This window comes from Armigeres subalbatus, chromosome 3, assembly GCF_024139115.2.
Source record: "Armigeres subalbatus isolate Guangzhou_Male chromosome 3, GZ_Asu_2, whole genome shotgun sequence".
Lineage (NCBI taxonomy): Eukaryota > Metazoa > Arthropoda > Insecta > Diptera > Culicidae > Armigeres > Armigeres subalbatus.
The window spans coordinates 301,649,136-301,676,422 of record NC_085141.1 but is presented as its reverse complement, the minus strand read 5'-3'; the positions used below and the strand labels follow the sequence as shown (position 1 = coordinate 301,676,422).

The 27,287-nt window shown below is 40.0% G+C and overlaps 1 protein-coding gene across 5 annotated transcripts in view; it reads left to right on the top strand.

Moving 5' to 3' along the window:
• The window catches only part of LOC134225007 (uncharacterized), a 161,006-nt gene that overhangs the window by 71,271 nt on the left and 62,448 nt on the right, over nt 1-27,287 (top strand). The window lies entirely within an intron of this gene.

The window sequence follows — 27,287 nt, the reverse complement described above, 5'->3', positions numbered from 1 at the left end:
TCCAAACTGAATGATGTTGCGCCGGATGAAAAAAAACAGGAAGAGTTTTCAAATGTGTGACTTTTGTTCAAACCTTGTTCAAAAAGTATTCTATGAAACGGCAACGCTGGCTTTGGTTTGACCTGATATTGTTTACTTTCAGCAGAATTTCTAATTTCGTCGTTGCCACTAAATCTAACGATTTTTATACAATAACGATAACCCAACTAATATTCTTTTTTTCCTAATTGAAGGATCATCATTTTATGGTCTACTGGTCGTTCGGTCACATTGGTTTGCTCATCAGCCATTTCTGCTCCTGATTCATCCCTAGACTATTTGCACAAACAACACCCACTTCCCGTGGACCGATCGTACCTGTTGCGTATTTCATATTCCTCTGCGGTAAGATCATTGACCAAAACGGAACAACTGATCAACTAGCGGCCCATAAATTACTTTCCCAAACGATCATAAAACCCCGTACCCAAACAGCCCAATGCTCGATGCGTAACTGTGGCAGAAACAAACCCCCTCGACTCCTCCGCGCCTATCAGTCGCCAGAATCCCCACACCGATCCTAAACCGTAAACAAACAAATTCTACTTCACACCCAATGTAGAACTCCTCCTCCTGCTGCTGCCCTCGCCAATTGATACACATCAGGACCAGCCAGTTACTGTTTATTAATAACTGCGCTAATAGCCGAACCGAATTAGACCCACATTTTTATTCGATATTTTGGAACATCATCATCATCATCATCCCGAAGCATCTGGCTGTATAAATAAACCGGCATAGTTTCCGCCGCCCGCAAATATCCGAGGAATCCGACCGAGTTCGGGACCACGGTTCATGGGGCCGCGGCGGCGTCTAAAAATAGCCGACAAAGTAACGGCGCGGAACGTAAATAGATCCGGATCGTTCTCTTGTTTTTGCGGATCTTTCCGGTCACGGACCTATTTTTTGCTAATGCTGTCGCAGTTAAACAACTCGCCACACAGCCGCACAGTTGCCGATCATGTCACCAAAAGGATAGCGCCATCGCTCGACGATGGTGGTGAAGTTATTAATTCGAAATTCTACCACAAGGTTATTCAAGAATGTATATCTTTCTTAGGAACTGATTTAATCTGGTTTATTACACTGATTTAGACCACTCTATTCCGGGGAGTTATGATGTTATCCTTTATACTCAATCCTTCATGGAATATTCAAGATGAATACTTGAATGATCTTCAAAATCGTGTGCTCATAAATAAGTTCTTTAGTAGGTAATTTGGTTACAGCAACTGTAATATTAGTTGTTTCGTTATATCATTAGACGGAACAAAACAAAAGCAGCAGCATATCGAGATAAGGTCAGCGAATACCCCAACATTACCCCAACATCGTAAAATTATCACAAACGTGACACAACAGATATTTAAGGCACCGTTCCATCAAAACCTTTATGAATTCGATTTGCCCTTATTTTGCCCTTCGTTTTAGGTACATTCGCACTAGTCAGTGTCTAGTTTACATTCATTCATAGCATAAACAACTAAATTAGTGATTCGGCTTGTAATCCCGCCACTGTGCACCGGGCGCAAAGCATAAATCGTTCGTTTTTGGTTTGTTTGACAAGTCCGTTCTTCGACGAGGTGGGTGCAAGGCGTGATTCACTTCGGCATTCGCACTGCACTGCATGGATCACACCCGCTTCGAGCTGGTCACTGGTCAGTTATGCCAAAGCGAGCAGCGCAGCGCGTAAACAAATATGCGATTGCGATCAGATGTTATTTTGGTGATTTTTGTTTTGCGCGATCGGTCGCCCAATTTCACGTTTCCCACCTGAGCGCCGATCGTACGCGGAATGGCGCTTTCCACCCAATCCGTTTATTGTGGGTGGAACGTGAAGATAATCTTCATATTTTCGCACGACCACCTAGAAGACAGATGAGCGCCTTTAACAAGTTCACACCTCTGCTGGGCCATCTGCTTTCGGTTCAGCGGACCACGCACGTCGTAGGTAATTGTGGGGAGGCGTCTTTATGTCTCGCGTGAGCAACGTTTTTCTTTGAAGGTAATTACCGTTTGAGCGCGGTGCGCTAAAATATTTAACATCTTTACCGACTCGCGCAGCAGTTTGACTTCTGCGCCGCGGTAGGCCAACCTACTCATCATGTCAAATGAGTTGCAGTTTACTTGAATGAGGGTTCGTAAATCAAGCTTGGTTAACGATTCGAGTAGGATTGAAATACTTTTGAAGAATATTACCATTTCTGTAATCATAAGCAAGACGATGCTTGTCACTTTGGATGGAAAATGGAAAAATGGAATGGAAAAAATATTTGTCATGACGTTGTCCGATACTATAAAAAAAAGGCACAAGTTTTGGAATTGGGGGCAAATAGAATTCATTGAAGTTTGGATTGTATTTCATAAGAGATGTAATAAGGCACTGATCAATCAACGACGATTACCAATAATAATAGTGAAACGCCATCAGCAACTAAAAGGGAAACAGATAACATTGGAAATCATTTCTTATCTCTGGAGCGTTACAGCATGCGTATACACATAGTTTACTATTGTGATGATCAACCTGGGATCAAAATTTTCAAAATGTTTTGCTTGAAACCCGTGAGTTTTCTATCAGATTTTTATTTACACGTTGCGGTTTTTCCATATTTAATTATCATTATGTTTGTGTTCTTTTGATTAATTGCAAATATTTCGTCGATTTACCGCATTGCATAAATTAATGTGCCGATTGCAAAATAAGCTTATGCCGTTCGATAAGAAAATTATTTTGAGCTTTTTAGTGGAATGTTTTCACCTGTCATAAGACGAGTTTATACAATCCCATTGAATTCCACCACTTAATTGTATCTTGACAGATACGTATTTCGACCTCAACAGTAAGGCCGTCTTCAGTGTCTCGTACTTGACTCGACTAATGCCGTTCATTTATTTTATATTTCTCGAGAATTTTTTTAACTATACTAAATGCAATTAAACTTGAATTTTGTCTGATAAAAAAACTTCGGCTACACTCTAAATCCATCTCTCGATGCGATGGATACTTTTCGACAGCTTACTTTGGAGATCTCTTGACATCGTCTTCCACCTGATCAATCCACCTCGTTCTCGGCGCACCCCGCCTTCCAGTGCCTGTCGAATCGTTGTCGAGAGCCATTTTCTTCGGGTTACTGCCCGACATTCTGACTACGTGCCCGGCCCATCGCAGATGCTATACAGATGCTATACAGAGCCTAATGAGTGAAATTGATGAATTTACGACCGTTGTTTGTGATTGTTGGGTTTTTTGGCGTTGTATCGGTCCACGGGGGTTACTAATAAGACAACCGTTCTAGTCAAAGCCGACGTTTCGAATGTTTATTCATTCATGCTCAGGGCAAACTACAAGATTCCACACATTTAGTCACTAACTAAGTTGAATAGATATTACACAAATATTTTCACTTACACTGATCAGTTATATTCAGGTCAAGTAGGGATGAAACAATAATTGATCGGATTAGAGTGACTTAATTCGTTCTACATTTAATTAGTACAACTTAAAAAACGGAGCACCAACTTACACAGCTTTCTTTTTTTTATTATTGTGTTTTTTAAATACCTATTACATTAAGTTCAACACATACATAGCTTCACCTGCGCACATGAATAACAGTTTGAAGATGGAGGTACGAAACAGAAAAAAAAAAAAGGATTTTGGCATCTTGGGAGAACTTTATTAGACAGGGACATGTCTAATAAAATTGTGCCAAGATGCTTTGGTCGGTCAAGAACCTAAAACTGGTTTTTCCAATAATAGAGTTCGAAGGCCGAAAAGTATCGGCTCTTGGCCAAGAACAAAATCAATGACTTTCCAACAATTATGGAGAACGTAACTCGCAGACTTGCTGAGTATGGCAGTATGAGATCTTGTTCAGATTATGAATCGCGTTTTGACGCAGACCTCCAATGAGGTACAGAAGGAAGCACTCTCGGAAGGGTGCGTGTAGGCCAGCGTTTCTCAACCTGTTTCTTGAGAGATACCCCGTCATACTTTTGCATTGATTGAGGTACCTCCCATTTTTTGTGTAAATAAACATAGGCATAGATGAGATATATGAAAAAACGGTCCTGAAAACTAATGGGATATATGGCTCTCTATAAAGTTGACTGAAAGTTTCATTATAAAATTAATTTTATTAAGTTTATACATAGATCAAAAAAAGTTTATACATCAAGCTTCCTACAGGACATATGACTATTGGAACCTTTCCGAGCCTCTAGAAAAAATCCTTCCGAACGTCTTGAAAAAACTTTCCGAGCCTCTTGAAAGGAGTCTTCCGGGCCTCTCGAAAGGCTCCCAAACCTTTTTAAAGGAGGCTTCCAAATCTCTTTAATGTAGGTTTCCACGCCTCTAGAAAAAAGACTTTCGTGCCTCTTGAAAGGAGTATTCCGAGCCTCTAGAAATGCGACTTTCGAGCCACTTAATAAAACGGCTTCTGAGCCTCTTGAAAGAAGAAGGTCGAGCCTTTTGAAGGAAGCTTTTAAGCCTCTTAAAAGGAAGTTTATAAGCCTCTTCAAAGGAGAATTCCGAGCCTCTTGAATTCTGGAGTCTTCTGGAAGGAGTTTTCCGAGGAAGTAGGCTTCCGCGCCTCTTGAAAAAAGGTCTCTTGAAAGGCAGCTTTCGAGATACTTAACAGAGGTTTCCACGCCTTTTAAAAAGAGGTTATGAGCCTCTTGAGCCTCTTATGAGCCTCTTGAAAGAAGATCTCCGAGACTCTTGAAAGAAAGCTTCCTAACCTCTTGAAAGCAGCCTTCTGAGCCTCTAGTAAGGAGCCTTCCGAACCTTTGGAAAATAAGCTTCCGGGCCACTTGAAAGAATGTCTCCGAACCTCTTGAAAGGAAGCTTCCGATCCTCTTGAAAAGAACTTTCTGATCATCTTGATAGAAGTCCTCCGATCCTTTTGAAAGGAATCCTCGAAGTCTCTTGAAAGTAGGCTTACAAACCTTTTAAAAGGAGGCTTCCAAACCTCATAAAAGGCGGCTTCCACGTGTCTTAAAATGAGGCTTTCGAGTCTCTTGAAAGGAGGATTCCGAGCCTCTTGAAATGCGACTTTCGAGCCACTTCAAAAAACAACTTCTGAGCCTCTTGAAAGAAGAATGTCGAGGCTTTTGAAGGAAGCTTTTAAGCCTCTTAAAAGGAGGCCTACGAGCCTCTACAAAGGAGAATTCCAAACCGTAGGTCCCCCTTGTGGTACATGTACCCCAGGTTGAGAACCGCTGGTGTAGGCTATAAAACAGGCGGCCGTGTTTGCCAAAAGAATGCTGTAGTGAGATGGGAGGCTGTCAGAGACGGACAGCTATATAAGAGTGGCTGAAACCGATACAATTTATCACATTTTTTTTTCTCAATTTCTTTTTTAATGTTTTAATGTCTCTCCATCATCTTTCTTTTTTCTTCTTTCTTCTTTTTTTTCATCTTCTTCATTTCTTCTTTCTTATTTCTTCTTTTTTTCTTTAGTTTTTCTTATTTATTGTTTCTTTTCTCTTTGTTCTTTCTCGTCTATTCTTTCATCTTTCTTCTTTCTTCCTTTTTAGTTTTCCTTCTACATTATATTGGCTTCTAGCTTTTTGCTTGTCACTCTTTAGTCTGTCTTCTTTATTGTTTCTTTTCTCTTTGTTCTTTTTGTCTCTATTCTTTCTACTTTCTTGTTTATCCTTTCATCTTTCCTCTTTTTGTTTTCTCACTTTCTGGTTCACACTTCTTACTTCTTACTCCTCACTTCTTGATTGTTACATTTTATTTCTCACTTCTTACTTTCAACTCATTCCTTTTTCATCACTTCTTACTTCATACTCTCATTTATTTCTTCTAAATAACATGGACGAAAGATTCACATCCCATGTTCTACACCCCCTTTTCACTAAACTTTTATTTTCTCTCACTTCTCATTTTCAATTCCGAGTTTTTTGGGGTTGGAAGTTCTCTCGACTTCCCTGGGCTTGGAAGTATCGTCGTGTTATCCTCATGATATACGAATGCAAAAACGGTAACTTGGCATCAGTGGTGGAAATACTCGCTTCACGAGTAAGAAAAGAGTGTAATTGGGCCTACCAAAAATGCCATACTCGCGCGAACCTACTGCCTGCATTTTTCTGACGCTTGCTTTGTTCGCGAGTACGGGCAAAGCAAAAACAAAAAGCCGGGGGCAGTATTTTGTTCGGGAGTAAAAACACGGTCGCGAGTTTTTGTGATTACTTCGAATACAATGGATAGATTTGACTTGACATAAACACAATAACAATAAACAATTGTGTTCTTGCTCGAACATCAGTGAGAAATAAGTTCCGAGGTTGTTTCATGACTTTTAGCAAATTAACCTGAATGACTCGCGAAGCTTCACGAACATTTTTCGGGGTTCATTTTTTTGTTTTCTCTGCGAGTAGTAGGTAGGCAAGAAAAAGGCAAAACAAATGTTCGCCAGTCTTTTACATTGCCTACTTATTGTTTTATGAGTAAGATTCGCAGATTTCCACCACTGCTTGGCATAGATACCTCGCAGTTAATAACTTAGTGGAAGATGTAATTCCAAAAAGAAGAAGAAGTCAAAAATACAAGAAATCAAATAAAATTTTAAAATTCTATCAAAAACTACCCTGAACTGAACATGTGATTGCCGGTTTTTTGGCACTGTTTATTTTACCTTATTCGGAGATTTAGAGCCTGAAATCGTTAAAAGTAAGGTAAAACGTCGGATAGTAAACGCAAAAAACCTTTCTTGCATATCAAAAGACTGAAAGAACTTGAACTTAATTGACTGCCCGTAGTTGCTACTCCATTATTACCAGATCAGCTGTTCTTGCACAGAGAACCAACAGATGTTTGCTTGGGACTAGCACTCATATTCAATCTACAAGTACTGGTGATCTCATTTGTTAGGTCACACTGGCGCCTGCCACGTCAGAATGCAAGTTAAAGTAGGAAAGAGGGAGGAAACGATGATGCAATAGCTCGCTAACTGCAAGCCGCATATAACTCTGCACTTGCCACGAGTTTATGCGGAATTTATTGGAATTTTTGGGTTAGATTCGAGAGGCAGAGGATCGTCATGGTTAACGAGTTGCTAGCTAATGCGACGAATAGGAGAAAGCAACTGATTGAGTTTCTTATTGGATGTAGAGAACGAGCTTTATCGTTCATTTCCAATTCTAGCAGGTTCTACTAGAATAGTCAAGTTGAAGGTATAACATAGAAATGGAAACGGTATGGAAAACCATTTCTAGTTCTAGCGATTGCTAGAACATGATAAATATAGAGAAATATACAAAGTAGGACAATGGACCCGGACCTGGGATTGAACACACGACCTCCTGCGTATGAGGAAGAAGCAGCAGCCATATAACTACCAAGCCCGTTTTGCATATCAAAAGACTGGAAGAGCGGAAAAAACAGCCTCTCCAAAATTGCGAGTTGATAAGTAAGAATTAGACGAAGTAAGGGAATTTTTCCCTTCGACCTTTATAGTCTGTTCGATCTTATTTTTCCCTTAGGTTATTGTTTTCATTTATAACCAAAAAAACATCGTTTATGTGTTGTTTGGCTATAAATATTAATAATTAAAAATTATATCATGATTATTATGATTATTATGAAAGCATTATATCGTGATTATTATGAAGGCTTCTAAGACCCAACAAATTGTAAGGCAGAAAGGGTTTAATAATATGCAGTCTGAATGCAAAGTTTTATAATTGTCGAGAACAAAACAGCAGGGATTCAATGTTGTCAAATATGAAGGACTTCATAATAAAACTTTATAATAAAAAAATAGGAAAATGGCTTTCAACACAAAAAATCTAGTCAATGATTTCTGCCATCCTATCTGAACGGCACTTACACCGTGAGGAGCTTTCCATTCTAACATTGTTTAATTATGGTACCAACCTTTAAATAGGTTTTTTTGTACTATTGTCCTTTACGGAATAAAATGCTGTAGGTAATAAGAATGTGAAATTGTGTTTAATTAGAAAACCCCATTGTTGGCAGATTTCAAAACAAAGAATCAAAAAATGGATCTAATATTAAAATTAAATCAAAATTGATCAGAACTCCACCATCTATAATTTAATTTATACGCACCTTGAGAAGCGAAACCTCTGATTTATATTGCCCTAATTATGGATGTTTTCAATCATTTAGTAATCTGGGTTCGATCATTTAGTAGTTTGTCAGTAACTCATTCCAGAAACTGAATTTAAGAATATGTTATATAAATTGGACTTCTAGTGCAAAGATTTTTCTATCACTCTGCTTAATAGATTATGGAATTTAAACCTAAACTAAATTATTAAAAATTTGTTATAATTTAGTATAAGTTACTATTGTGCTTCCAGCTGAAAACCGAAGTGAGCTCTCGCGACGATTGAGTTTTTCCTTATTTCCTGATGTCGCAACTGCATCGCGACTAGTGCGCATCTATGCCACCGCCGTGCGCCATGATGCGCACTAGTCGCGACGTAGTTGCGACAAAAGGAAACGGGAGAAAACTCGATTGTCGCGAGAGCTCACTTCGGTTTTCAACTGGAAGTACAATATAACTAGCGCTTTAACTCCATCATAAGGCTATTATGTAAACGTCAGATAGCCTTATTAGTGTTATTCAAACAATGAATTGTTGAAAAATGTCGGCGAGACCCTAATTTCTTTTTGATTTGTGTTGTTTTAATATCAAGGCCTACTTTTCATTTCAATGGCCAGAAGGCTTACCGATTATATGAACAGAATAAGATAAATTATTCAAAAATTGATTAAATTAAACACTGTTCAAGTTATTGATAGGTCATGAGGTGAACGAATTTCAGTGCGGTTCGAATTTCGGTCCCCCACGGTACGCTCTAGAAGTAAGAGTTCATATTTTCGCCTGAGAGAAAGTACAGTGTTGAATTAGTGATCAAGGCTGTTCCAATCTCAGCTCATTGGAATAAGGTAATAAAGTTGAAATAAGAATATAAAATGTTTTAAAAATGCCTTGAATATTAAAAAGACTTCCAAACTTTCATGGTTCTTCTAATTGAACCAAAACCAAAACTACAAGTCCCAGGTAGCAAGATGCTGATCAGCTGTTTCCGCACTGTAGATTTGTTTTGTCTTTAACAAGAGATCATAGGAACCTAATTTGTTCAGTAAGCTATTCTCTCTGCCTTACCCAAAAAAAAAAGACTATTGGCTTCACGTGATTCTCCAATAAAGCCACACACATGTGCTAATAAATGTAATTAACAACCAATATATCGTTATATGGCTGTGGTTGTAGGGTACCCACCTCGGTTCTTCAGCACACAGGTCCCATATTTAATTCATCTCATCGCAGACAAAGCAATGAAAAACTTATTGCCAGATGGCAAATGAAACAGCTCCCCTATATCGTTAAAACTCAGACGTCAGGAATGTTAGAATAACCTCGACGCTGCACAGTTATCAGAATCAAATTCATTATATCACAATTCACACATTTACCGACCACACTGTCGCAGTATGTTCGGGTTTATTTTCCAAATATATATTTATGAAGCTTTGAAATATTTGTTATTTTATTCTTGTTATTTATCTTCCGTCAAAACGCTAGCGTAGTTTCTCAGATTCAGCATGCTACGACGCAGCAAAACTGGAATAATAAATATGACAGTTGTGCATGGCTTCCGTTTTGAATGGGGTGCCCTTGAAAACGCAAGTGCATTTAGTTTTGGATTCTGGGAGCCTTGTCCTTAATAAACAGAAAAAAAATACAAAATTCTACACTAGTCTGTTGAACCGGATGCAAGGGATCTCAAAAAAAATATGCATACCAATAATTGCCTGCTCATTGTTGATTTACACATCCAGTCGAGTAATCTCAGTCAGCAATCTGGATTTCAAAACCGCTCAATGTTAATATTGGCTTTTGTTCCGGATGAATGAGCAATCGAGTAGTAGGGGCCAATGGTTCTTTATGCAACCCGGAGGCGCTTTCGAAATTCTCCCAATAATGGAAACTCAAACATCATTACACATCGAAAACACAATTTTACCAAACTTATCTCGTAATCAAAACGCGCTTAATATTTTTTTCGGATTCAAGTTTGTATAATGACGGTGTTCGTGCGTACAGTTTGCTTTGAAATCAAGTGACAGGTTTATTCCACTTGAACTGTCCAACCCGGGCTTAACATCTCCAATTAATCGGATGATTATTGACACTACCGATTAGCACCTCTCCTGCTTATGCCTGCGCTGGATCTCGCTTTTGAGCTTGACGGGCAACAATGAACACGCGATGGCGTAGGTGGCGAGACAGTGGAATGTGAGCAAACGAACGAGAAAACAAGTCCTCGTGACGAAATTCCAGCGGCTTTCTCTTGATGTTTGCTAGCGCCGTCCAAGGATCACCGGGATACGACGACGGCTTATCGCATGGGAGATCCTGGCCACAGGGAAGTTCATTAAGCAACATTCTACCTGTTGCCCCGATCCGGCTGAGTGGCTATGAAGACGCCGGCGTTAAGTGGATTTTAAGATAAATCCCTACGATTGTTGATGTTCGCAAGGTCCATTAGCTAACCTCACACCGAGGATCAGTGGGAAACCTATGATGACTCAATTGAAAGGTATAGCAGCGGCAACGCGATTGATGAAGGAAAGGAACGAAGGATGCGTGAACAAGTAGAATCAAACATTCAAACATTCGTTATCACTATTTACATTGAGATTTTCCACGTTTTTTTGTAACATAAATTTATCATCGTCCGTTTAGTGTCTGTTGTCCCCTAATCATGCACAGTTCATAATTATAAGCTCTTTCAATACATATAACCTCTTAAAACATGTGTAACCCCCAACATATCTCTTAAACCGATCAACGCAATGATCAGCACTTGTTGCACAATTAGATACTCTTTGTTTGCAAGTTATATTACAGACACATGCCAGGGCAAGATGAACTGCCCAAACGTATTAATAATGCAACACCTTTCCCAGTCATATTGCATTGCAACGTTTCTCAATTTGGGTTGGGTGTGCTCAGTAGTGCTCAAGCCAGGAAGAACTCAAAACAGGTTCTTGCCAAGGTACTGAAACTCGGAATGACACATTCAATTGAAGAACCTATACTAGGGATGATGATGCTTCAGAGACATTCCACGGTCGTTACAAGCTCCACATTGAGCACCACTGAGCTGATTGTACGCAGCCTGCTGAAAGGGTACCTAAACGGCACTCATCAGTATTCACACGCAAAGCTAATACTGCCCATCATCATCGGACCACATTGCTTGCGTTTGTTCAACAGAAGGCAATCGCAAGTTGCAACGCGCAAGGCCTAGGAAATAAGCACGGCGCGCGGCTCAGCCTCTGAAAAGCTGCCCATATTGGATTGAAAGCAGCCAGCGTCGGGGAGAAATCCGTTTGCACAAACATGTGAAGCGACATCTGTGTTTGTCGCGTTGTTGGTTGGTTTGGTTGGCCCAAGATAAAAGGTAATCTAAGCCGCACAGACCCACTTGAACGAACGACTACTCAAGGTACATAAATTTACATTTAAAAGCAGAAGAAAAACGCTGTGATGTGTAGTCACTGCAATGTTGCTCGCTGCTGGCGCAGTTTCCTTCGGTCTCTTTATCACCTGCTGAAAGTACGACACCGTTTGAACTCGAATACCAATACGTTCGAATTTGATCAACAGTCTTAATACCTAAACCTCAAATCATATTTGTACTTGCTCAAGCTGTCCGCGTCTCCAACCAGTACGGTACGCATCCGCTGACTTGGTCAGCAGTCTCAGCAGTCACTGGATATCAATTAGTAAACGACGATTGATGTTAAAATTAATCAACCCTGCACTGCTGCTGTTACACCGTTCACCGGGTTGTGATTCGTCAATGCAGTACGGGGAAGGTAGGTTAAGATGGCAAACGCGCAAAATCAAACAACTCGATGTTCTCTCCGTCCATGTTATCAGTATTCCATGTGGTGAGTTGAACCCACGTCCCCTCACGCCGTGAAAGGGCTGTTCGCAGCAACCACTGCACTGACTGGAAAGCGACGTGTTTACCTTTTGCAACCGTAGTAATCGCTACTTTGTGGCGCTGACCAATTAATCATAACCCAGACGCCCGCCGCCGGCACATCTCAATTAAGTACCGCCCCCCGCGCGGTACGGTGGCGGCATTCCCGTTCACAAATCACGACATTGTCTATAGTGACTACGGTGTGGGTCGATGTCTCTTCCAACTAATTCACACGCGCAATTCGAACTCGCGTTAAATTTTATTGATTTTGGTCGAAATGGGCAATAAGTTTAATTGCATGCCACCGAAAGTGCATTTTGATGAATGCTGCCCTAGGGTAGTAATTTTACCTATTCAGCGAATCCATCAAAAGCATCGGACGCCCCGATAGAACGCGTTGGCGCACTGCTCTCGGTCGGTTTGGCTGCCGTTGCTGCTGGAGATGGAATGCGGGACTGTTCCGGTGCAGAAGCTGTTAAAAAGGCAAATTGCGACCGGTCCGACAGTCAGTGGTTGAAGCATCAGTGTTCTGTCAATGTACGTGGAATGCAGTTTAGTACCTAAATAGCCCTGTTAATTACCCTCTCGAGGATGATTTATTTTGAATCGATCTCATTGCACTTACCGCGTGCGCCACGTTCCTAAGTTCAAGGAATCCGGAATTCGAATGAACCAATAAATTGTGGTTATCGGTCAGTTTCAGTTAATTGAAAAAAAGAATCAGACTCAGCGTAAAAATGCCTATCATACAATAAACTTTATTTTTTATTGTTTTAGTTCTAAAATACAATTTTTTATGATCTACTATGTTTAGTTTACAACTCTGGAAATCCTCTAGATTGCTGTGGTGAGCTTGTTCTCTTTTACAAGCAAGCATTGGACAATGGACATCCTTCTTAACCTTTGTCCTTCTTGGATTTCACATTTATCTGATCTATCGCACAGTGGAAGAAAACATTATGCTTTTTCTGTTTGAGAGGAAATCTGGATTCTAGATCTGGAAAATCTGAGTTGAGGTAAGTGTACCGGTTTTGGCCACCTTAGTGCCTAATTTGGCCAACCCTGAAAAATGCATATTTTCCAAAAATTATCGATCAATTTTCACAGCGGAGAAGCATAAAGGATATATCTTCTGTTATAGCCAATAAAACCTTTGAAAATTGCTTTATTTTCGAAGTTACGCGAGAAACTGGCCAAATTAGGAACATGGCCAAAGCTGGTACAGTTACTAGGAAAATAATGATTTATTTTCAAGACATGCTTTTTATATTCGTGATTTATAAAGTTATCGAAGATAATAACGAATAAAATTACTGGAGCAATGAAGAAAATTCATGCATTCATGCGGAACGCATTGACCAGTTTGGAACATATCTGTAGTGTCGAGGTGTAGTTATGAAGTTGTTTATATTTACTTAAAGCCGGACAAACTTCTTGAATAACGTGGAAAAATGGTTGAATCTTTGATGTGTGGAATCCCAGTATTATCGTATGGATGTTGATCTTTATTGCGGCGAAATTGGAATAATTTCAGCATTTGACAATCATATCGCAACCGTTTATTAAGAGATTCTGAGGAAGGCCGAATATAAATTGATTTAATTTTCATAAATTCATAAATAACATTGGGGACGGATTTTATTTTATCGTTTTGACATTATTTTTTACATATTTTCCTCAGTGTGTGATGAATATGTTTGGAATGGTTGGAATAAAAATCTTGTACAGTTATTAACAAACTGTAGTTTGACAATTGGCTTATTGAATAAGAGTACAATTATGATTCATATTCAGCAATAAGATTATTTATGTTATGCATTGAGTGAGCCATATCTAACAAATCAAGGATGGCGCGGATGACAACGTTAGCGGTGGGTGATCAAATGTTAGCAGTTCGAGACCCGATTTGGAAAATTTTTAAAATGGTCATATGCAAATAGCAATTGCTTCAACATACGTTCAGTGGAGATCTTGATGATGTTACCTTCGATGCGTTATTATTTTCGAAGAATTCACATGTAGCTGAATCAAGACTTAGTAAAATGTTTTTAAAGGTGTAACGAATCAGTTAATAAAGTTGTTTTTCAAAATGAGATGTTGTAGTTGTATTGCCAAAATTGTATGAACAAAGCTTGAACAGAAGTTGCGATGAGAAATAGTAGGAGAGACTTGATTCCCTTTTCTGATCTCCGATGTCTTCTTCTTCTTACTGGCATTACATCCCCACACTTAACTGCGAGGTTTCTAAGCCTGGTTACCATTTTTGCATTCGTATATCATGAGGCTAACACGATGATACTTTTATGCCCAAGGAAGTCGAGACAATTTTCAATCCGAAACCGGCACCGGGATTTGAACCCAGCCACCCTCAGCATGGTCTTGCTTTGTAGCCGCGCGTCTTACCGTACGGCTAAGGAGGGCCCAGGGCTAAGGATCTCCTATGTATCACAGCCAAAAATTAATAAACATACGCGATTTCCACACAAATTCTCTAAAAAATATAGAATTTAACTTTCTGATGTATGACAGTCCTTAAATTATTGTTGTTATTGATACACAATCAATTTTTTAGAGTGCTGTCAAAAATCCACTTTTAAGCTTAGTATGCAGTTCTCAAGGAAAACGGTCAAGGAAAATTTGATCTTATTACCAAAGTAAAATTGACATTATGAACGTAATTGAAAAAGTAGGCGAAAAATAAAGCATTTTCTGAGCTCATTCGGTCAATTTGGCAAAATGTCATCAAGCAGGTATGCAATTGAAAATAATAAATATATAAAATATTTATTTTAATATTCTTCTATTCCACTGCAGTTTTATTGAACAATATGTCGCAGTTAAAATATAAATGCAGTTAAAATATACGGCACCCGTACGTGAGGCGCTTCAAGGTATCATGTGGCTTAAATCAGTCGAAATTATGCACAGTTGAACGTCTACGCAACATTGCAATTACAGCCCCGGATACATCTGGATGACGCGGTCAGTCAGATTCCGCAGTTTGGGACGAAAGTAGATTGATACAAGATTTGACAATAGCAACAGAATTCACGCAAATAACGTTCAATTCCAACATAATTGGGCCCGTCGTTTGACCGGATCTCAACAAGGTGATCAAAGCGCGATATAACATATTTCAAAGAGTCTGAAAACGTGACAGATTTTTACTTCTAGGTGTACAACTCTAGTTGAGAGACACACAAACACCACGATGTGCTGCTTGGTGACCAGAAAGGACATGTGAGAAGGATCTGTATATGGATCAGAGTAGACCCTGTATATGGTTTCACGAAGATGTAAATCACGCACCAAGAGTTTGGGTGTTTCTTGGCATCGGTTGTCCTTTTTGCAAACGGCCACCTACACGCATGCTACCTCCAGCATCCTGAAATGGAATGCAGTGCAGAAATAATGTGCTTCGTTCCAGAACAGTTTGTAGCAGTTCTTGATGTTTTGTGAATTGTTTTAATCCGCTTTACTTCCAATGTTTTTTCAACAGACTGCAGCGGCGGAACTTGCTTCCCTATAGAACTCATCTTTTATCATCCACGGTGCTTCTTGAAACCACATTTGATTTTGAATCAGTTTAGTAAGTTAAATCAGATCAATGAGGAGATGTGCACCATTCTCAGTCAGGGTAGAGAGATTTGCTTGATTGGCGCCTTCTGCCTTATTCTGTTCATCTATATTGTTCTCGCATATCAAAGATTCAAAGTCAAAGATTATTCGAAGACGTCCAAAAAATCCATGGAACTTGATCCGATCACGACTTAAGAAAATGCATCGCATCTGAAAGCTTCAATTTTCTACTTTTTCAAGAATTTTGACCACTTGCTTTTCTGAAGTTATTCTTCTTGAGAATATTGCTTAAAAAGGTTTGGCTGCCTTTCTCATGGATAAAATACCATGTGAGGAGCCGTTTTAGTACCGTATGTTACAATACAAGCCGGTAGTATCTAATTGGCTGACCCAGTTTTTCACGGAAAACAATGCGTTGGAAGCCACGGTTCGATGGAAAAGGTCCAAAGGAGTACTTGGTCAGAACGGAGCCGCAAAGAAACAGCGAAATGGTCTTTCTGCGAGACTGATAAAGAAGCGGCTTGATGAGGCACATAAAAAAATCACTGCTGGATCATTCCACATCGTGCATTCTTTCAACAGCTTCAACGAGAGAATGACCAAGTGCCGGTTTGGAATCATCAAACGGAAGTCTGTCTCCTGCTCCCAGAAATGCTGCAAGGTTTGGATCAAATTTATTTCAACATGCAGTTTGGCAATGCTGTAGTTAATCTGTGTGACTCCTGCTGCATCGTACTGTCCTTCGATAATCCATCTGAAGATCCACTTTATGGCCGCTGTCGTTCCTGACTTGTCCTCCATCGAGAAGAGCAAGAAAAGATTCAGTTCCTAGTACGATGTCTATTGCGCTTGGTGGATTGAATTTCAGGTCTACCAGTTCTCCAAGATGGTCGAGAAGCTTAATATTTGAATAGTTGAACCATTGAGATGCGGTTGTGGTGGTTAATATTCCAAGAATGTAAACTTTGGTGTTCAAAACTACGCTGTCGTTGAACTGAGGTGCTAGGAGCAATGAAACCAGATCACCCGTTGTTCCCATTTCCTGATAAACCAGTCGGTTTATGTTTACGAACCAGAATTAATCAAGAGTCTAGCTGAATCGTTACTAGGGTACGGAGTTAACTGTCGGGTTAAAGAAAGGAAGCTGCGCTTAATAGCACAGAACGTCTTTTTTTTTTAATAAAAATCACGTGCACTTTCGGGAAAGCAAGCTGTGCTTGTTTTATTCGAGACGATTGTAACCTTCACAATTTCTGTAGTATTTGAAATCTAAATTAAAGACGTAAGGAAAATACGATATTTGTTCTGACCTTTCTCATCAGAAATCAAGATCTCCGAATTGTCTTGGAGTTTGAATCAAATTGTCTACCGAATCAACCATGGCTTCCATGATGTCCCTCTTCATGGTGTCAACTCAATACGCAGGAGGTTGTGAGTTCAATCCCAGGGCCGTCCCATTCTCCTAGTTTCCATATCTATCCTATATCTTCAACTCGACTACTAGCAGCGACTGCTGGAATTGGAAAAAAAAGAAAAAGTTCGTTTCCTACAGCCAATTAGAAATCCATCAATTGCTTTCTCGTGCCACATTGGCAACTCGTTAACCAAGATGAACCTCTGCCCCTCGAACCTAACTCAAAAATTTCAGCTAATTCCGCATGTACTAGTGGCAAGTTCAGAGGTATATTCAGCTTGCAGTGGGCGAGGAATTGCATAATCATTTCCTCCCCCTTCCCCTACATTGACTTTGAAAATTCCACAAAGAATTACTTGGCGTTCTTTCGGATATTTACCGGGAGTTGTTTTGAGGGTTCCCTCAAGTTCTATTGCAAATTTACTCACGTAATTCCCTAACAATAGTTTGGAGATTCTAACAAGAATTATCTCAGAAATTTCCCAGCCCGAAGTACTGAGGAGATCGGTCTAGAGACTCTCTGGAGTAGAGCTTTGCATTATTTTTAAAATTGTTTTTATTAAGGAGATTTTTAGGCTGGGCTGGCTCGTCTCCGGCTTTGCATCAAGTAAAATTTTATCATTTTCAGCCTGCAGCGTGGCACCGAGGAATTCCTCCGGAAGTTTGTCCAGGGACTCCCCCAGGAGTTGCTCTGAGATTTCTTCCAGGAATTCATCCGGAAGTTCCTCCAGAATTTCTTCTCGAAAATTCTTCAGAAATACATTCGAAAGTTTTCTCCAGAATTCCTCTTGAAATTCCACTTCATGAAATTGCTTCAGAAGTTCCTCCACTAATTCGTCCAGGAATTCCTTGAGGATTCCTATCGGGAATTCCTACAAACATTTTATCAAGAATTCATAAGGAAGTTCCTCCGAAAATTCTTTCAAAAATTCTACCAGAAGTTCATTCGGGAATTCCTCCGGAAGCTCCTTAAAAAATTTCTCCGTCAGTTCTTCCAGGAGTCCCTACTGAAGTACCTCCAGAAATACTTCCAGTTTCTTTGAATTCCCTGCAGAATTCTTCCGGAAGATCCACCAAAAATTCCTCACGAAGTACATCCAGAAATCATCGAAGAAAATTCCCCCTGCGATTTCTTCGAAAGTTTCTCCATGAATTCCTCTGGAAGTTTTTCCATGAATTCTTCTGTGAAAACATCATTCAGGAATTCCTCCAGAAGTTCCTTTAGGAGTTTTTTTCCCATAATTTTTTCGCAGGTTTTTTTTCAGGAATTCCTCCGAAAGTATCACCAGAAGTTTCTCCAAGAATAAGTTCTTCCACGAATTCCTTCGGACTTTCTATTCACAATTCCTCCGAAAGATGCCCCGAGAATTGCTGCGGAAGTTAGTTCAGGAATTCCCCTGGAAGGGCTATAAGGAATTTCTTCGAAAGTTCCTTCAGGAATTCCTCCGAAAGTTCTTCCAGAAAATCATCCGGAAGTTTCTTCAGGCATTACACTGGAAGTTTGACCAGAACTGCTTCGGAAGTTCCTCCAGAAATACCTCCAGAAGTTTCTCCAGGAATTCTTCTAGAAGTTCCTTCAAGAATTACTCTGGAAATTTCTTCAGGAACTCATCCGGAAGTTTAATCAGGATTTCCTCCGAAAGTTCCTTCAAGATTTCCTCCGGAAGTTCATCTGCGAATTTCGTGGAAAAATCTATCAAAAATTTCTCCGGAAGTTTCTTCAATTTCTCTAAAAGTTCTTTAAAATAAGCTCATCTAGAAAACCCTATAGAAATTCCTCCGCAAGTTCTTTCGGGAATTCCTACGGAAGTTCCTCCAGGAATTCCTCTGGAAGTTCCTCCGGGAATTTCTCGGGAAATCCTCCGGAAACCCTGCGGGAATTCCTCCGGAAGTTCCTACGGGATTCCTCTGGAAATTCTTCCGGGAATTTCTCCGGAAGCTCCTCCGGGAATTCCTCTGGAAGTTCCTGCAGGAAATCCTCCGTAAATTTCTCTGTGAATTCCTCCGAAGGTTCCTCCGAGAATTCCTCCGGAAGTTCCTCCGGGAAATCCTCCGGAAGTTCCTCCGGAAGTTCCTCCGGGAATTCCTCCGGAAGTTCCTCCGGGAATTCCTCCGACAGTTCCTCCGGAAATTGCTCCGGAAGTTCCTCTGGAAGTTCCTCCAGGAATTCCTCCGGAAGTTCCTCCGGGAATTCCTCCGGAAGTTCCTCCGGGAATTCCTCCGGAAGTTCCTCCGGGAATTCCTCCGGAAGTTCCTCCGGGAATTCCTCCGGGAATTGCTCTGGAAGTTCCTCCAGGAAATCCTCCGTAAATTTCTCTGTGAATTCCTCCGAAGGTTCCTCCGGGAATTCCTTCGGAGGTTCCTCCGGGAATTCCTCCAGAAGTTCCTCCGGGAATTCCTCCAGAAGTTCCTCCGGGAATTCCTCCGGAAGTTCCTCCGGGAATTCCTCCGGAAGTTCCTCCGGAAGTTCCTCCGGAAGTTCCTCCGGGAATTCCTCCGGGAATTCCTCCGGAAGTTCCTCCGGGAATTCCTCCGGAAGTTCCTCCGGAATTCCTCCGAAGTTCCTCCAGAATTCCTCCGGAAGTTCCTCCGAATTCCTCCGGAAGTTCCTCCTGAATTCCCTGAAGTTCCTCCGGGAATTCCTCCGGAAGTTCCTCCGGGAATTCCTCCGGAAGTTCCTCCGGGAATTCCTCCGGAAGTTCCTCCAGGAATTCCTCCGGAAGTTCCTCCGAGAATTCCTCGGGAAGTTCCTCCGGGAATTCCTCCGGAAGTTCCTCCGGGAATTCCTTCCGAAGTTCCTCCGGGAATTCCTCCGGAAGTTCCTCCGGGAATTCCTCCGGGAATTCCTCCGGCAAGTCCTCCGGGAATTCTTTGGAAGTTCCTCCGGAAGATCCTCCGGGAATTCTTTGAAAGTGCCTTCGGGAACTCCTCGGAAGTTCCTCCGGGAATTCCTTCGGGAATTCTTTAGAAGTTTCAGTTTTTCGGGGAATTTTTCCGGAAGCTCCTCCAGGAATTTCTCCGAAAGTTTCTCCAAGAATTCCTCCAGATATTCCTCCACGAATTCGTCCTGTAGTTCTCCATGAAATTCTCCCGGAATTATTTGTCTTATTTGCCTAATTTGTCTTATTTGATTATTTGTCTTATTTGTCTTATTTGTCCTATTTGTCTTATTTGTCTTATTTGTCTTATTTGTCTTTTTTGTCTTCTTTGTTTTGTTTTGTCTTATTTCTGGACCAACATTTGAAAATGGCGTAACAGCCAAAATTTATTCCTTCTGATTCTGTGTCTACATATATTGCTGTATAGGTAATTGTATTGCTATATTGGTCACAGAATCTGAAGGAATAAAGTTTGGGTGTTACGTCCTTTTCAAATGTTGGTGTAGATTTGTCTTATTTGTCTTATTTATCTTATATGTCTTTTTTTGTCTTAAGTATTTGACTTGGTTCAATATTTAATGCGGTCACATACTTTCATTACAGCAAAATGATCATTGGGAAATTTCAAAACATTTGTCAGTTGAGTTTTGCGAAATTCGGTTCCTTTATGCCTCAAATCATCGGAGAGAGGTAGTGAGAAGCGAAAAAGAGATTGTCAGTTGGGATAAGCGAAATTCGTTCCCAGTACCGAGTTATAGACATTTTATTACGAAAATAGCGCTCTAGTGCGAGAGAGCTTTCCTTAGACTTTAGGAGTTCCTCCAAGAGTTCCTATTATAGTTCGTAAGGATAAATTTCTCGAGGAATTTGAGGAGGAACTTTTTGATGAATTCCTGGAAGAACTGATCCAAAAAGTCGAATTTCTCGAGAGAATTCCGGAGAAATTCCTTCAGGAACTAACTTCTGGAAGAATTACTGAAGAACGGAGAATTCCTGGTGTAACTTTTCGAGGAATTCCTGAAAGGACTTCCTGAAAAATTCCTGGATGAGCTTTTGGAGGAATGCTTGGGGAAACTTTGCAGGAAATTTCCTCTAGAAACCACCTGGAAACTTCTCAGGAAACTATTTAAGAATTTCTCCCGGCAATTTCCACTGATATTTTTTTTAGAAATCGATACCAGAAATCCACAGAACTGCGGGAAATTCCTGCATGAAATTTCCCCGGAATCTTCTAAAGAAATAACCCTAAAAATTCTTCCAGAAACTCTCCCGATTTTCTCTTCAAAAAAAAAAAACTAATGAAACCTATGAACTTTCTACTTTAACGTTCCTTCAATAGGCATCGGCGTGGTATTAAAGTATCGGCGGCGTGGTCAGTTGTATTACGGTGTCGAGTCGATTCATTTTTGCAGTTGGCGGCGGCGTGGTCCGGCATTGGATGGGTCTTCTTTTAATGGTGGTAATAATTGGCATTTTTGGCAGGCTAAATGCTGAGCATGGCATACCATTCATACTTTGTGTTCATACTTGAAATAATCAAATAGACCTTACTGAATGCAACTCAGATAATCAACCCTGCTGAGAAATTTGGAACTTTCCGAAGGTGCAAATCTGATCGAGCGCCTGTTCACAAAAAGGTACTACTCATAACAGCGTCTGTTCGCCTTGTTAAAGTCGGCATAAAAATCTTCCAAGTTCCTTGCAGGGACCCTAGACAAATCTGTGAATTATGATCCTTCGGAAATTCAGGAGTAGGTGTTAAAGCTCTGCTAGCCAGTCTTTAAAAAACCAAGCGAAAAATAATCAACTAGCAAATGCGAACCGGAACAACCGCAAAAAAAAAACTACAGCTGCGATAACAATTGAAACAGGAAATCTTTTCGTCGAAAGTATACGCATAATTGCCGATGTACTAAAGGACCGCCGATTCAATATAGCTATACATATATATAGCTGCTAGTAACATTGCAGGAGGTGTGTTGGAAGTGCTTAATGATGCGAACGTTTAGAGGTAGCCTTACATCCACCAGAACTGCAACAAAACACACGATTTGGGAATAGCTATCATAGTGATGATAAAAAAATGCAGTGACGCATACACAGTCCGGAAGCACTGGTAATTACCAGTCAATATATGTACACGCATACAGATGCTCAAGCTGCCCCATGAAAATCATCACACGATACCCAGGTTGGCCAGGAGAAAAGGATTAGTCCAAGCACTGAAAAGTTCAGCGCCACCGACTGACAAACGCAAACGGCCTACAAATAATTGATTTATCCTTTTCCTGGAACACGATCATGCGCAACACTTCCTTCCATCTGTATCAGTACATCTGGAGATCACAACAATCTGAAAATAGGAGATCTGTAATTATTATCGAACAAAAACAAAAAACTATATGAATAAAACTAAACGTCACTTTACTTGCGGAATAATGTATCAGTGCATTATTTCGCAAGGAAAGATGACGGTTTGTGTTTGTGTTCACAGCAATCCGCCTGCTATTCCCAAATTATTCATTTTCCTTGCCAGCTCCGTACTGTTCAAGGAATGTCAGCAGCAAAATCATTCCTTGACTGCTACTCTATCTATCTATTTGTACAGTACTTAAGAAGTCCATACCACCCTTTAAATATTCGGGGGAAATTGATCCCTCTCCAAAAACTTGCTTTGATAAAATTAGAAAGGTGCCCTCAGATTTTTCAAATATTTTTCCTTCAAAATACACGCAATTTTCGAATTGCTGTGCGTATACATGAACGATGTTTGTTATTGAATTCGACAGCACATGAAGTTTTAAAATTTAAGGAGACTTGATCCCCTTTCTATGATATCTACGAAATAAATGATTTTTCCTGCAAACCCTTCATCAAATCTGTCAAATCTACAAAAAATTAGAAGCCTGAGAACAGGTATATATTTTTTTGAATTTTTTCGCCAATTTTTTGTATGGGTGACTAATGGGGGATCGAGTGTCCCATATTCAGGTAATAACTTCAAATCCAAATATCCTGAAACTTTGATGGAATGTTGACATTTTCATAAGTACAGATCATTGCGCATATTTATGGCTTTGTGCTGTGAGAAAACGAAAGCATTTGGTCATTGTTATGAAAAGTTGTTCAAATTTTGCGTGGCCAATAAATAAATTTTTAAAAGGGTCAAAACATACAAACTGCCCTGCAGAATAAATAAGGTTGTCAATGCAAAAAATAACTCACCAGATAAAGGTCATTTGTCTAGAGGATCTATACTTAAAAATACGCTAGAACAAAACTACTTTAGTTCTTGATAAAACAGGGGGTGAACAAGTCTCCCCGGGGATCAAGTCTCCCCACCTTCCTCTACAGACATAATTCAACACAGTGCTGAATTGAATCAGCATACTGATCTTAGTTCAACTAGTGAATGCTTGTTGGGGCATTTTATGAGACAGATCAAAACAGTTGTTTTTCTCGTGTATCCACTTTGGCAATAGTGGGAGCCCGTTTGTTTGGTTATTTCGCGCTGAACATTCCAATAGCATGACCAATTCTACCTGTTTTACTTTTCGATTACTAGGACATTCCTCCAAGTATTCCTTCGGAGTTTCTTCCAGGGATTCCTACAGAAAATTTTCCAGACTCTACTTCGGAGATAATTCCAGAAATTACTTTGGAAATTCCGCATGATATTCCTTCGAAAATTTAAAAATGAAAATCTAAGAATTCCTTCGAAAATTCCTTTAGGAAAACCTTAGGAAATTCCTTAAGAGAGTCTTTAGGAAACTTATTTGAGAATTTCTTAGGAAATCCCTTTCGAAGTTTCTTCGAAAATTCCTTCAGAAATTCTTCTGGCAATCCCATTAAAAAAAAAACAATTTAATTACTTTTGAAATTTATTTAAGGAATGCCTTCATAAATTCGTTCGAATATTCCTATAAGAATTTCTTCAATAATTTATTTAGACTTTCCTCAGGATATACCTATGGAAAATCCTTCAGAATTTTCATCAGTAACACCTTCGGTTTTTTTTAAGGAATCCTTTTGGCAACTATTTCAGGAATTTCTAAAGCAAATTCTTCCAGTAATTCGACAATGAAGTCCTGGATAAACTCTAGGGATAAATATCTGAAATTCCTGTGAATTTTTTTTCGTTTCTTCAGAATACCCTTCAGTTTTTTAGGAATCCTTAAAAAAATGTTTTAAGAACTTCGTCGCCAATATCATTTGTAAATTCCTTTAAAAATTCCATCGGCAGCTATTTCATTCTTTAATAAATTGCCGGAAAAAATCTCCCAACAAAATTTTCGGAAAATCTCCTACGGGAATTTCGGAAAGAATCCATCAAAGATTTTTTTTTGTTTTTACTAAAGGAACTTTCGATGCAGTTCCTTGGGGGAATGCGGCAAGATTTCCTTCCTAGAGTTTCACAAGGCTTTTAAAAAGTCGATGTTCATATAGGAATTCCTGGCGATGTTTTCTAAAACATTTAACCTGGATGAATTTCCAAAGAAATATAGCACTATAGTATACGGGCCTCCAAGGCTTCTATAACAAGTTCGTTTGGCGAAAAACTTTTGGTGCTGCTCGTCGACTTCTATCTGTAAAAGAAAGCGTCGGACAGATCTATCAGACTGAATACCTTACCAGTGAGTTTGAAGAAAATGTTGTCCGGGGATGAAAGTAGATACTGGTTGGGTTAGGAAGCAGCATTCAACCCTGTACAGTAGTCTACGCAAATTCGGATGGTACCGTTGGCTTTGCGAACGATGCCAATAAAAGCGGCCCACTCGGAGTAGTCTACACGAGCGATGATGTTGAGTTTTTCTGCAATGTACCTATATCGCATATGCTATCAGACGCTTCAAGCAGAAACGGGTCGAACAAGGCTCTTACATCATCATGGGAATCGAAAGATTCGGTCATCGCACTGTCACGTTAGGGATCGTTCAAAATTATGTCCATCGTGTGTAGGTTGTTCCGTTTATATACAAGCGGGAGTCTCCAGGAAAACCTTTTACCTTCGACGGTGCAGCACATGTGGTGACTGACATCCACGTGCAACAACTGCTTCGATTATTGTTTATTCGATTATTGGTATCAGGCCTACTTCGATGGTTCCAAAGCCATTGAATATTTACTTATATAGTAAAAGGCAAGTGCTATTTCACTGCCACACACATCGTTTTTCGACATTTTAAACCCCCTCTCCCCTTCCTGTCACAATATGTCACAAAACACTAACCCCCCTCCCCCTGTACGAACAACTGTATAATATATAATGGTTCGTCTTCTTTGTACACTACTTTTACAAGGAATTTAGTGGGAATTAACTATTGTAATATTGTTTAGCTAATCAAATTGTTTCTAAAATGTAAAGAGGTATTTTTTTATTATTGGACGTAACACAAGACGAGACCCCCCCCCCCTCTCTCCCTGTCACAAACTGTAACAAATTCTAGAACCACCTCCCCCCTCAAACCTTGGACGTAATTTTTGAACGATCCCTACAGGTTTAACCGGCGCTGCCGCTCCTTCGAAAACTGCTCCAACGTGACGTCCTCCTCGGTATCGTAGACATAACTGATGTTAAATGACATCTAACTCATTTTTGTTAGCAAATTTATTAGTTTATCTAGTGACTAAGATATTAAAGCAGTGCATTTCCCAAAATTATCAATTTCTAAAAAATATTAATTTGTGGATCTACTAATACCTCCACTATTGGTACCGTTACCCTATGTACGTTTGTTTAAGAATGTACATACGCACTTTGAAGAGTAATTATGGAATACTGCTCACAGTTTTCGCACTGGAGGTGCTCCAGGGTGTTGAGCTTTGCCAAAAACTATTGATCTGTATCGAAGAAATCGAAAGATTCGGTCCCAATTTGTTAAAAAACAGTTTTTTGTTGTTTTCTCGAAATTGTGTAAAATGAATATATGCAGTTTCTCATACAAATGGTTCAAATGCCAATTTTTACAGTTAGTGGTCTTGATTTTTTCTAATTTCTATGCAGTGAGAAAGAGATAAAGCTCGTCCATGCGTCCATACCCTATACACTATCCATCACCAGAGCCAAAAATCCTATAACACTGAAAGTTGGAACAAGTTTGTCATTTCTTTCTGGATGGATTCACAGACCCAGGACTGTTTGAATTGAACCTTCAATTAGTTTATTTCAACATTATTTTTATAATTTTCATTCATGTTTCGCTAGATCATGGCAAATGAGTTACAGTGGGCTAGCTGTTGGACACGATGATGTTTGCACTTTCCTGTCAATAACAATTCAAATAAACGGGGTTGTATCCATGTCAATTACCCAATCTCGGACGGTTGATTTTTTTTGACTCACGACCGACAAACAATCGAGCGAATAGACTCTGTCATTGCAGTCGGGTGATAATTCACAATCGTGGCATTACAATCGCATTTAAACGTTAAGCGATGACACCTCATTGTTCTATCAGGACTCTCTATCTGTATATTCATGTTTCGTGACACACTTCAGCTGTTTTTGTCATTTGTCATTCCGCGTGTTTACGTTCATAGACGATGGAAACTGCTACCGATTGATGTAGGGGAACGGATCGCCACTTCATCTCATAGCTCCTATTTCCATCCCATCAAAAACAAAGCAATTGAAAGGAATTTGGTTTGTTTATTATTTTTGTGATTTTTTTCAGCAGTAAGCACGCATGTTGACAAAAAGAAGCGACGAATTTGGTGCCATATTTCTTTGTTTAGCGATGAGGTGGATATACGTACAGTGAGATGGAGATCGGAACATTTCCCCTAAATGCGTTCTTTTTTTTCGTATTGTTCGACAAATCCCTCTGCACTGCACAGTCACATCTGTTTTCGATCAACATCTCAATGCTGGGACACGCCGTGCAGATCTTAGACCGATAAGCCAGGCGAGGCCAGTCAGAGTAATTTTCTGGACGCAGGGTCCATTTCCCTCGACAAAACGTACTTCACACAGCATAATTGGGAAATTCCAAAATAAACATTTTTTCATTGCCATGTTCGTTGTTTCAGGTCTGAATGCATTTTAACTTTCACCTAAAAATTTACGACCCATGCATAAACCCAGACGTAAGAAAACAAAAAAACAACCGCGCATACACAGATCCTTGAGAACGGAAACCGCTTCCAGCAATTTCTCTTGCTTTTAGCTTAAGACAGGGATTATCCATACTTACAGCCGGATTAAAGTCTCATCTCAAGAACACGAGCCGTCAGCAGCGAGACCGAGAAGATCGGCCTGTCTGCAGTGTGCACTCCTCAAAGGCAAATTCCGTTCCGTTCATAGAGGTACTCGGCGAGCATTTGTCACGCTATTTGCAAGTTTGGTTCTTTGTCTCCTCCTTCGACAACCGGGGACGACGCCCGTTATTGGT